General features: G+C 39.6%; 1 long non-coding RNA gene across 1 annotated transcript in view; it reads right to left on the reverse strand.

The window, feature by feature from the left end:
• LOC104005390 (uncharacterized) overlaps positions 1–10,079 on the reverse strand; it is a 57,715-nt gene extending 47,636 nt beyond the window's left edge. Inside the window, exon 1 of the long non-coding RNA XR_678693.5 lies at positions 9,538–10,079. This is a non-coding gene — a long non-coding RNA (uncharacterized LOC104005390). The remainder of the gene's footprint in view (positions 1–9,537) is intronic.
• Positions 10,080–11,052: the final 973 nt, after the last annotated feature.

Here is an 11,052-nt window from a genome sequence, read left to right on the forward strand (position 1 = left end):
CATCAGGTTCCTCCCACAACACATGGGAATTCAAGATGAGATTTTGGTGGGGACACAGTCAAATCATATCATTCCAACCTTGGCCCCTTCCAAATCTCATGTCTTCACATTTCAGAACCAATTATGCTTTCCCGACAGTACCCAAAGTCTTAACTCATTTCAGCATTAACTCAAAAGTCCACAGTCCAAAGTCTCATCTGAGACAAGGCAAGTCCCTTTCACCTATCAGCCTGTAAGGTCAAAAGCAAGTTAGTTACTTCCTAGATAAAATGGTGGCACAGACATTGGGTAAATACAGCCATTCCAAATGGGAGACATTGGCCAAAACAAAGGGGCTACAGGCCCCATGCAAGTCCAAAAATCCAGCAGTGCAGTCAAATCTTAAAGCTCCAAAATGATGTCCTTTGACTCTGTCTCACATCCAGGTCAAGCTGATGCAAGAAGTGAGCTCCCATGGCCTTAGGCAGCTCCACCCCTGTGGCTTCACAGGGTATAGTCCCCTTCCTGGCTGCTTTCACAGGCTGGTGTTCAGTGTCTGCAGTTTTTCCAGGTGCACAGTGCAAACTGTAGGTGGATCTACTATTCTGGGGTCCAGAGGATGGCGGCCCTCTGCTCACAGCTCCATGAGTCAGTGCCCTAGTAGGGACTCTGTGTGGGGGCACCAATCCCACATTTCCCTTCTGCACTGCCCTAGCAGAGGTTCTTCATGAAGGTTCTTCATGAAGGCCCCACCCCTGCAGCAAACTGCTGCCTAGGCATCCAGGCATTTCCATACATCTTCTGAAATCTAGGCAGAGGTTCCCAAATCCCAATTCTTGACTTCTGTGCACTCGCAGGCTCAACACCACATGGAATCTGCCAAGGCTTGGGATTTGCACCCTCTGAAGCCGTGGCGCAAGCTCTATGTTGGCACCTTTCAGCCACAAGCGGAGCAGCTGGGATTCAGGGCACCAAGTACTTAGGCTGCACACAGCATCACAGCATGGGGACCCTGCTTGGCCAATGAAACCACTTTTTCCTCCTAAGCCTCTAGGTCTGTGATGGGAGAGGCTTCCATGAATACCTCTGACAAGCCCTGGAGACATACGCCATTGTCTTAAGGATTAACATTCAGCTCCTCATTACTTATGTAAATTTCTGCAGCCAGCTTGAATTTCTCCTCAGAAAATGAGATTTTCATTTATATCGCATTGTCAGGCTGTAAATTTTCCAAACTTTTATGCTCTGCTTTCCTTATAAAACTGAATGCCCTTAACATTACCCAAGTAACCTCTTGAATGCTTTGCTGCTTAGAAATTTCTTCAGATACCCTAAATCATCTCTCTTAAGTTCAAAGTTCTACAAATCCCTAGGGCAGGGGCGAAATGCTACCAGTCTCTTTGCTAAACATAACAAGAGTCACCTTTGCTCCAGTTCTCAACAAGTTCCTTATCTCCATCTGAGACCACCTCAGCCTGGATTTAATTGTCCATATCATTATCAGCATTTTGGCCAAAGCCATTCAATAAGTCTCTGGGGAGTTCCAAACTTTCCCACATTTTTCTGTCTTTTTCTGAGCCCTCCAAACTGTTCCAACCTCTGCCTTTTATCCAGTTCCAAAGTCACTTCTAAATTTTTGGGTATCTTTTCAGCAGCACTGCACTCTACTGGTACCAATTTACTGTATTAGTCCATTTTCACACTGCTGATAAAGAAATACCAGAGACTGGACAATTTACAAAATAAAGAGGTTTATTGAACTTACAGTTCCATGTGGCTGGCGAGGCCTCAGAATGATGGCAGAAGGTGAAAGGCACATCTCACATGGCAGCAGACAAGAGAAGCAAGCTTGTGCAGGGAAACTCCCATTTTTTTAAATCATCAGATCTTGTGAGACTTATTCACTATCACAAGAACAGCATGGAAAAGACCTGCCCCCATGATTCAGTTCCCTCCCACCGGGTGCCTCCCACAACAGGTGGGAATTCACGATGAAATTTGCATGGGGATACAGCCAAACCATATCAGCTGGGGAGGCCTCACATCACGGCAGAAGGTGAAGGAGGAGCAAAGGCATGTCTTATATGGTGGCAGGCAAGAGGGAGTGTGCAGGCAAACTGCCCTTTTTAAAGCCACCAGATCTCATAAGACTTATTCACTATCATGAAAACAGCATGGGAAAAACCTGCCCCTCATGATTCAAATACCTCCTACCAGTTCCCTCTCAGGACGCATGGGGATTATGAGAGCTGCAATTCAAGATGGGATTTGGGTGGGGACACAGTCAAACCATATCAGAGTCAAATTAGCTGCCAATATCAAGTTTTCTTCCTTATTTTTTCCCCTGCTACCTGCAATGGAACACAAATACAGAGGTGTGAAAGATGTCTAATACATTTTGCAAATATCCACCATTCTTGAGAACCAGCCTCCTCTTGTAGTGGTGGGCAGAATGTGAAGCATGTCTCCTTGAACAAGTCGCTTGCAGGTGGCAACTGACTTTGTTTGCAATCTGGTGACTTCACTAAAGTAGATGTTCTTTTTTAAATGAAGACTATCTATTTGTTAGAAAAATCTGCTTTTCCTTAGAATAATACTTTGGGACAAATAGAATTATCATGAGTTGATTATTTGAACAACTAGAGCAGAGCAATAAAGTTGCCTTTAAAAGTTTGTGTATAGCACACAAATTCCCCCACAGTATGTATTCTATACTGAGTGGTTATGAGCCATTGACTGACCAGAAACATATCTACCTTAGTGTCTTATGACACAGCTACCATTTCTTTTCTTTAAGAATAAAGACTAGTTTCATTTGGAAGTTATTACCCCTTAGATGACCAAATCCTGACCCAAGATGCCTAATACATACTCTGCCTTTGAAGCATGATAGTTAGTTATTTCCCCATCTGCATGTCTTTTTTAAAAACTTCTTAAAAGTCTGTGTAGTTATGACAGAGACCAAGAGTCCACAATGTAAATGTGCTTCATTAATCAACTCGATGATTTGGGGGAGTAATGAACATTTTGCTATTTGACATCTGGTAGTGATTTACAGTAACAGTAACAGGAATTCCTAGTTTACAGAAGTGCATATGTATAATATGATTTCTTTTGGTGTATAAAAAACAATCTCCCTGCTGCTTTTCTTGGAAAAAAAAATGGTAGGAGCAAGGGATTTATCAGGATGGGGTTAGACCTTAAACTTCACGTAGATTTATAAGTAACTAAACAGCTTAGAGCAAAATGTTGTGTGAGCTTTGTAATATGTAAAATCTGGTGTTTATGTAAGCTCTCAGGCTGGCTCAATACCAGTTACTGGTGAGTGATATCTAAACATAAAATAATTTCTACATAAACTGTGGGTTTGTAAAAATGTAAGCACTATATTTGTGTGTAGTCTGAAAGAAGGTATTCTTTGAAATAGATTATTAATGTAGGGCATGATTCTACCCACTGTACTTTTGTGAGTTTTTCTTTTCTTTTTTCTTTCTTGGAAGACTGATTAGGGACTTGGGTCTTTACCAAAAAGTCAACATGTACTTACACAAAACTTGATATGTGATACACTGACTAAAATGAAGTTTACAATTTACTTTAAGTCGACCTTGCTACTGTGCAATGAAAGTTTTAAATGAATGCATAATCATTAGGAATGTGTGGCCTCCAACTAAGCTATTAGAGTACAGCCAGGCTTCTTGGTAGGATTATCTTACCTACAACACCGATGCTATGTTAATGATTAAATATATAGAGAAAAAAGTCACTGGGCTGGAGGCAGAAAGAAAAATGAGATTAGAAAAGATTTTCAAATCATGAGAATTAAGCATTAATGGGTAGTTGTTTAGACTTAAGAAATGCAATACTGTTTCCTAGAGTGGTACATGAAATTAGGTATTTATCCCTTTTAACAAATTCCACATGTAATGAATAAATATGTCAGTGGGGCAGTTATGATGCTTTTTCAAAGAACTCTTTCAAGACTTCTTTGCATAGTCAAACTTCTTCACAGTCCTCTTAATAGAGTCACTTCTGCATTGAAAGTGGCATTGACATCTAGAGAAAGGAAAATCAAAACCAGAAGGCAAAAGTAGGGATGGGGTGGTTGGGTAATATTGGCAAGAAGAGATGCCACCCCATACGTGACCCTGAATTTGAGGCTAAAAGACAAGCCCAGTGGTTTCTCTCTAATTTCTGTGCACATCCTACTAACTGAGGCCAAAGCTAGCAAGACACTTCCTGGTGGTTAGTGCTTTGGAAAGAGAATGGTTTCTTGCTACATCAGTGGTGACTGCTGCTGTTGCAATGACAGAATCTCATCTGAAAATGGCTTAAGAAAAGAAAAGTAATATATTATCTCATCAAATTAAAATCTCAAGGGAATGGCTGGTCTTGGGGATTTGGAATTCACACATTTTCATCATGAATCAGTTTCTTGCTATCAACGTTCTCTGCCTTGCACTGTGTTGTCTTCATCATCAAGCCCCACATAGTGACTCCCAATAACTCCAGGCTCACATTCAATACATGCCTTAGAGCCAAGCAAATTTGGGCTCCAGTCCTGTACCTGTGTGCTTCTGTGGGCCCAAATATTACAAACACAAGAAGCTCAACTTTACTAAAGACACCAGGGTACTTCGTCACTTATAGTTCTGAGCTGAGCTCTGGCACAATGCAACCTACGACCTAAATATCTCTTGTGACTAAGCCTCTTCAGGCCCCAGGGAAATGCTTCCCTCTATTACCCCAAGACAATGATCAGTTGCTTCCAAAGGCTGTTAGGTATGTAGGTTGTTAGGCTGCCGACCCAAGATGTGGGCACTGCTTTGTAGTCAGGGGCTATTTGAGCAGCAGATGCACTTAGGTAGGAGGGAAGACAAATTCATCAACTTGTCAAATCTTTTCAGAAAGCAGGAATAGAGGACTTCTCCCATAATGAGATATCCTTCTCAGCTGGTGCTGCCTGCTCATTTTATTGATTCTGTTTTGTATTTGCATCCATAATTCTGGAAGAACACATGACTTAACACAATTCTTACAACAGTTGGATACAGTGGCTGAGAAATATTTTGCAATATTAAACAATTCAATTATTCTTAAATTTGTACATATTTAGGTTCAGATAGAACATAAATGAAGTAGGATACAAATTCTTTACAAGGATCACTGGATGGACACTGAGTGCTAGGATAGTAATAGCTTTATTTCTATGAAAGGTTTGATAAGTTTTAAATAGTTTTCAAAAAATAAGATAAAAGTTAACTTTATTTAAGTACTTTTATTTAAAACTGTACAAAAGTTAATTACAATTTATATATTTTGAATATTTTAGAAAAAATGTGAAAATCACAAAAAATTAACTTTGTTAAATTTCAATTTTAATTTATACTTTTTATTAAGATACACGCAGATATGATATACTTTGGTTATAGTTACGTATTATCCTCAAACTTTTTAGATCATTAAGAATAACGAGTAATATTTTCTTAATTTCTAGTCATATAAAAATGGCAGAATTAAGCCTATTTTAAAAATTTTACCATTATGAAGGTATGGCTGTGTCAAGATAGAAAACTAGTACGTGTTTTATTTAATCATTTATTATGTTGAGGTGCAACTTTAAAATATGTCTAATGTATATGTCTCCATTTGCATCTCTAGCCCAGGCTCTGCAGACATTTAGGGAGGGTCTGAGCAAACCATTTCAACACCAAGCCCAGCAGAAGAAGTGGCCCTAGAAAGCAGTGAAAGAAATTTTGCTCAAACATAAAGTTCTGGAATTGAGTTTCATTTGTACCATTTGCCTGATGTAGTCAAATTTCTATTATTTTTTACCTATCAAAGACCTGGTTAATATTGCAGTGCAGCAATAAGTGAGTGGACCAATAGTTTTAGAGACCTTTAAGTTTCATAGACTAAGAAAAATGTGAAAATTTCTGACACATGATTTTAGAAAAAAATTAATTTGGCTGAAAGGTGAAAATACAGACCTTAAACTATGCTTCCAGACACCACCTGTAGAGATTTAATTTCAGTTGAAGAAGTTTTGTTTTGTTATGCAAAGGTGAAAATAAAGACTAGGAACCAAAAAACCTAGAAATGATTCCCACATCCTTATGGTTTCACTCGCAAATTTCTCCATAGGTCACTCTCTGCCCGGAAGACTGCTGGCTCCTGTGTAGACACAGGACCAATAACTAGATGTTTCTCTTACTGCACACATAATCAAATTATCTCTAAGCATAAAAATCAATGTTAATAATTTAGAAATACAACCCAGCAAGACATCTGATCTCAAATAGTATACAATAAAAACAGTTCCAAAGGACCCCAAATCAAATTGAAACTTACTAATAATTATGAAACCATACTACATTTTTGAAAGTTTTATATATAATTTTTTCAAAGTCCTCTGACATTTATCATCTTATTCAATGACAATTTGGACAATGTAGTAAACTACACTGATTTGTTTTCCTTTTCAATTAAAGGATAATGTTGCCCTAAGAAAGGTGGTGGGGCATTTCCTTACTTTACAGTTTAGTAGTTTTTTGCTTTGTGAATGTTTGTAAATGTTTTGATCCACATGGATGTAGTCCAAATAGATGCTTGGGAGGGGTTCAAGTGGTTTCAGCAACAATGTTATGCTATTTTCTCATATATAAATAACCAGCCATACCCTTTTTCAATTAAGGGACAAGTATTGGTACCCAAACTGACAAGCTAAACTACTTGCTTAGTAGTCTCCTACGATTTTATAGTGAAGATGAATCATTTCCACTTCCATAATACGGAATTGACCAGAAACCAGTCAAAATTAAAACAAAATTGATCATTTTCATTCATAACATCAAAATTGTTATTTTTGGTCTATTTTGGTTATGTCTAGTGTCCCTGAAGACTAACTAAATGAAAAGTGCAAAGGACAACTTGGAAAGGACAACTTACTGGAGGTTGTTAGTATTAGACAAATACTAACAAGAGGGCTTGGCATCACATGACTAATATCAGTCATTACGGGTGATAGACAACCCAATTGAGCTCTTTGGCCTTTCAAATCTTCCAAGGGGCATATTTACTCCCAATGACTAGAGGTGGGTGTAACTCTTTAACCTACCTGGGTTATATGAATCGCTTCTCTTTACAATTGAAATCAGCTTTTACATTTATAAAAGCTTGTTTCTTGGAAGGGCAAAGATGATCGGATTCATTCATGTGTTTACTCATTCTCCCAGGAAACCTTTCTTGAGCAGCATCCTGTTCAACTAAGACCACCATTCCTCAGGTAAGTCACATGCACTAAAGCTAGGTCAACAGGGAGCTGTTCTTTTTTTTTTTTTGAAATGGAGTTTCACTCTTGTTGCCCAGGCTGGAATGCAATGGTGCAATCTCAGCTCACCTCAACCTCCGCCTCCTGGGTTCAAGCGATTCCCCTGCCTCAGGCTCCCAAGTAGCTGGGATTACAGGCATGTACCACCACACCCGGCTAATTTTGTATTTTTAGTAGAGAAGGGGTTTCTCCATGCTGGTCAGGCTGGTCTCGAACTCCTGACCTCAGGTGATCTGCCTGTCTCAGCCTCCCAAATTGGGGAACTGTTCTATAGGCACCTTACTCACTCATATCCAAACCCTGGCCTTCAAAAGAAAGCAAGGACTTGGGCTGAAACCATGTGCATAATATTCCATTGAAGTTGAAATTTACTTGGGGTTTCTGTCCACGCAACCCTCAGAGAGGATCTTTCCAATTCACCTTTTATCTCTTCTTTATCATCTCCAAAAGAGGATTCTGCGGTTGCTTCCAAATCTCACACTAAGGTTATTGTCAACCAAGCCTGCCATTAACATGATTTGTAAGTGAAAGGAGAAATTACAAAAAAAAAAAAAAAAAAATTGGCCTTTGGCTTAAAGTATTTTTTACTATTTGTAATAATAACATTAGCTGGGTATTTAATATGTTAAAAACTCAATTAAGGTATACTTCTTAGTCAATTTATTTTTTGTATTAATTTTCTTGGCCTGTTATACTTCCTACTGGCCAAGGAAACAAAGTTCCTCCTCCAGCCCTTAATTTCTTAACAAAATTGCCATCAAAGCAAGTACCAGAATGATTGCCTTTGCATACACTATCACTTTGCTGGAGCCAGGTGGGAAAGTTTGTCTTTGGACTCTGTAAAGGAAAATACTAAACTGGCTCATTGTTAAATGACAAAAGCATTTATTTAAAAAATATAGGGATACTACAAGCATAAGCCTCAAAATCGGTGTTTATAAAGTAGAGGATCTCACACCAAAATACTCCATTTCTCAGATCTGTCTCAGCTCCTTTCTTCATAGGCACTGCCAGCCTCCCACTCTTGTCTTGAGGAGCACAGAGTTTTGCATAGCTGTGGACTTAAGGCCAGTCACAATAGTGACTGGTAGACACTGGCCGAGCAGCTGCCTGAGAGGTGGGACAGCGCCCAGTAGATCGCTCTCAAGGCTGGGCTCTGTTGCTCTGCCATTGTGGTACAGGGTCACCTTGAAGCACTTCCAATATACTTCTAGTGTGTGTGGAGATGACCCTCTTCAATCAAGAAAATTTGGGAGTGAAACTCCCCTGTTAATTCAACTAATCTCATAATTTACATTATGAGTCAATTCTTACGAATATGACTGTGCTGAGTCAAAGTTCACAGTTGCTGTCTAGCTACGATTCCAAAAAAGCCTCTAGCACTTTGTCTCGTTCACGATAGCTGTTCAAAACATAACTGCTGCCATCACTTTTCTTGTTAGAGGAGGGAACACACCGTGGAACGTCTTACCAAGTTCCAGGCAACTTGAGGGTACTGACTCACAAACACTGAAAGGAATGAGTAAAAAGGTAATCTATTTTTGGCTTAAATAAACTCCTATTTGCATGGTTGTTCTAGGCTTCTCTTTAAGGGCCCCATCTTTCTTCATTCCAGACAATCCCCTTTATCCTTCACCTCTACCTCCATCCCATAACACACACACACACACACACACACACACACACACCACCACCACTATGGCCACCATAAACAACAAAATAATCTATTTGTCTAAACTCTATCAGCCTGTGTCTCAATTATCATCCTTCACTGTCCTTGGGTGAGAACATATTCTGACATCTCTCAATCCCCCAGAACAGCCTTAGAAGCATCTTGTTCCCTAAGCATTTCCCAGGGTTGCAGGACACCACCCTTGCACACTTGTAGGTAATCCCACAGACCCCAAGAATGTCAGAATGACACAAAGCAGTTCAGATCAATGCTCTCCATTCTCAACCAGATTTTCACAGTTTTGTACAAAACAAAAGACCCTTTCTTTAATGTCAGTTGAGGCATAGTGAGGACTTGTTTTCTCAGGGTTGTGGACCCCTGACCTATTTAGGCAAGAGGTAAGTAAACAGAAGATGAAAGAAAAGTTTACAGAACCTCTACAGACCCGAGGGATGTCCCCAGAGCAAGAAGTTCCTTTGCGGAGACTAAAATCTGCCCCTGCTGCCTGTGCAAAAGGAGGTTTGGGGGAAGGGGAGGGAGAAGGGAAATTGCTCACCTTGTACTCAAAGCTGGAGCCAGATGTTCGCTTTGACTTTGCTCTGATGCTTTGGGTTCACTTATGCGCCCAATTCATCCCAGCTTCCATCAGTTGCAGATCAATTTCTAAATTGTTCTGGGAAAGCCACATAATGAAAACTTGTCAGTGAAGAAAAATGACTAGTGTCAGTTCTAGCCCTGACTCGTGACCAGTTACTAGTAGGAGTTTAATGTTCCTAGGGTTTCCCTTAGTGGAATATCATATATACCACCTTTCTAATGCACACAGTAGTGTGAATTAGCTTTTTGAAACTGCAGGAGAGCCTATAATTTAAGGACTCAGGGCCATAACCACAGCAAAGGAAAGGATTAGGGTTAAAAATAGAATGGTCCAAAAATACCATTGGAAGCATTTGTACCTAGTATCAAGATTTTGCCAAAAGAAAGAGCAGCCAGTATACTCTCAACACCTCCTTAGAGAACGTTAAATTCAGAAACACAGCTTTAGATTTGTCGATAGGATACATAAAACCCAACATTCTGTGGCTATAATTAAATCACTTTAAAATCCCAATCTAAAACACAATAACACATTTTTCAAATCATTTTGTCACATGAAGAGGATGGGAACACTTTAAAAGTGGATATTTGGAAATTTTGTGTTTGAGCTAGTTGGTGAGTTCTGCCAGGAGATAGGTAAATTGCTTACAGGTGCAATTCCATTGTATTCAAATGAAGGTATTTCTAACTACACCTAAACAAGCAACTGGAAAATGTTGGAGGAGTTATTGTGAATTGAGTGTGGGAGGTGCTTCATGGATCTCCTCTCATTACTAAAACACATTATGAAAAGCAAGTCAGTTGTTTGCATGTCCTGATGGCAGAGTCAGAGGACACGGCTGGGAGATCCAAGGTGCCTTCTTGCATAAAAAGAAGGTATAGATTTAGGGTCTTTACTAAGAAAGAATAAACACAAACAGTCTACAAATTTGATGGTAAGTGTAGGATAATAAACATAAGATTATCGCCATAATTGTAGGCAAGATTCTGGTTTCCTAATTTTCTTTGACCTCGTTATTCCTACTGATTACATCACACTAAAATGCACTGAAACTCCATATTTAGGGAGTTAACCCTGTCTGTTAATTGCAGTAGCCTCCTAACTGGTTTGCAGTTTTCCCTCTTGTTCCCTTAGTGTTACCACACAGAAATAAATCAGACCACACCTTTCTACTGCTCATTACGATCCAGCCTCTTACCTTGTGTTTTCAATGCCTGATCTTTCAATCCCTGTCTCCTTCTTCAAGATTATCGCCCATTCTCTTCCTCCTCACTCCCTCATTTTTAGGCATCCTGGCCTTTGTCATATTCCTAAGAGACATAGAACTAGTTTGCACTTGCTTTTTCCTCTGCCTGAAATGCTCTTCTCTGAGTATTTTCACACAGCTTTCTTATTTCATCCATGCCTTGGTCAATTGTAACTTTCTCAGGCAGGCTTTATTTGGCTTTCCAAAGAAAGAGCCATTCTGCCACC

Source organism: Pan troglodytes, chromosome 13 (genome assembly GCF_028858775.2).
Source record: "Pan troglodytes isolate AG18354 chromosome 13, NHGRI_mPanTro3-v2.0_pri, whole genome shotgun sequence".
NCBI classification, from domain to species: Eukaryota; Metazoa; Chordata; class Mammalia; order Primates; family Hominidae; genus Pan; species Pan troglodytes.